The sequence below is a fragment of the Sceloporus undulatus genome, chromosome 2 (assembly GCF_019175285.1).
Source record: "Sceloporus undulatus isolate JIND9_A2432 ecotype Alabama chromosome 2, SceUnd_v1.1, whole genome shotgun sequence".
Taxonomy (NCBI): Eukaryota; Metazoa; Chordata; class Lepidosauria; order Squamata; family Phrynosomatidae; genus Sceloporus; species Sceloporus undulatus.
Window position 1 is genome coordinate 276,740,039 of NC_056523.1, and position 1,210 is coordinate 276,741,248.

The 1,210-nt window shown below is 49.6% G+C and overlaps 2 protein-coding genes across 2 annotated transcripts in view; one reads left to right on the forward strand and one right to left on the reverse strand.

The window, feature by feature from the left end:
- LOC121920651 (leucyl-cystinyl aminopeptidase-like) overlaps positions 1-1,210 on the reverse strand; it is a 409,227-nt gene that overhangs the window by 240,715 nt on the left and 167,302 nt on the right. The window lies entirely within an intron of this gene.
- Positions 415-1,210, forward strand: part of RIOK2 (RIO kinase 2) — a 15,808-nt gene continuing 15,012 nt past the window's right edge. Inside the window, exon 1 of the mRNA XM_042448332.1 lies at positions 415-541. The gene's annotated coding sequence lies outside the window, so the exon portion shown is untranslated. The remainder of the gene's footprint in view (positions 542-1,210) is intronic.

Below are 1,210 nucleotides of genomic sequence, written 5' to 3' on the forward strand. Positions count from 1 at the left end.
CGAAAAACGATTATGGCTACAAAACGTGTACGGCAAGACCAGATGAAAAGATAGTATGTACAGCCATCCCTCCATATTTGCGGATTTGATTTGCGGATTGGATTATTCACATATTCATTAATATGTTCTCTCTAGGATGTCTAGGTCCCGCTGCAAACTCTAGTACACTTTAACTAAAAGTGCACTGAAAGACCAATTGCGCTACTACTCCAGTACCATTCTACTGGTCAGTGTATGTTGGACATTGACCACAGAGTTGCACTGGAGGACCTAGAGACTCCTAGAGAGGTGTCCTAAGTAAAAACAGTGTTTTGTTATTTGCGGTTTTTCATTTAGCGGGGTCTTTTCCCCTAACCCTAGCGAAATGGGACAACTGTATTTCTCATTTTATTTATTGTTTTAGGTGGATGGAAATGGGTTGAAGAATCAATGAAATAGTCCCTCCAAGCCTGATTGCCTCCATTGCCAGTCTCAAACATGGGGATGTAACAAATTGTGAAGAATTAGCAAAACACGCTCTTGGCTTATGAGCGAACTAAAAGTGAGTATAATTGTTTTTCATGCCATGCTTACAAATAAGTAACATTGTATTTCAGAGCATTCGGCCTCTGAGGGAGTGAGAGAAGGCTGGCCGTACCAATCAGTGGTGCCCGGAAGAAGAGGCTCCTCCCTCCTAACTGTCATCTTTGGCCTCTGAGGGAGAGAGAAGGCTGGCCAGTCCATCAGGGGCTGGCCTGAAGACAGAGGCTCCTCCCTCCCTACACTGTCCATCTTTCGCCTCTGAGGGAGAGGAGAAGGCTGGCCCAGTACCATCAGGGGCTGGCCTGCCAAGACAATGCTCCCCCGCCCGAGCGTCCTCCCCCTCACTGTCATCCTTTCGGCCCCTGCGCGAGCGAGCATCGCGCCGGTTAAAATCCCCCCAACCCCACTGTGGCTTAGTCCTTGTTATTTTTTTTTTATTATTATTCCCATGAAAGAAGGCTGGCACAGTACCATCAGGGGCTGGCCTGAAGACAGAGGCTCCTCTCTCCCTAACTGTCATCGTTCGGCCTCTGAGGGAGAGAGAAGGCTGGCCCAGTACCATCAGGGGCTGGCCTGAAGACAGAGGCTCCTCCCTCCCTAACTGTCATCGTTCGGCCTCTGAGGGAGAGAGAAGGCTGGCCCAGTACCATCAGGGGCTGGCCTGAAGACAGAGGCTCCTCCCTCCCTA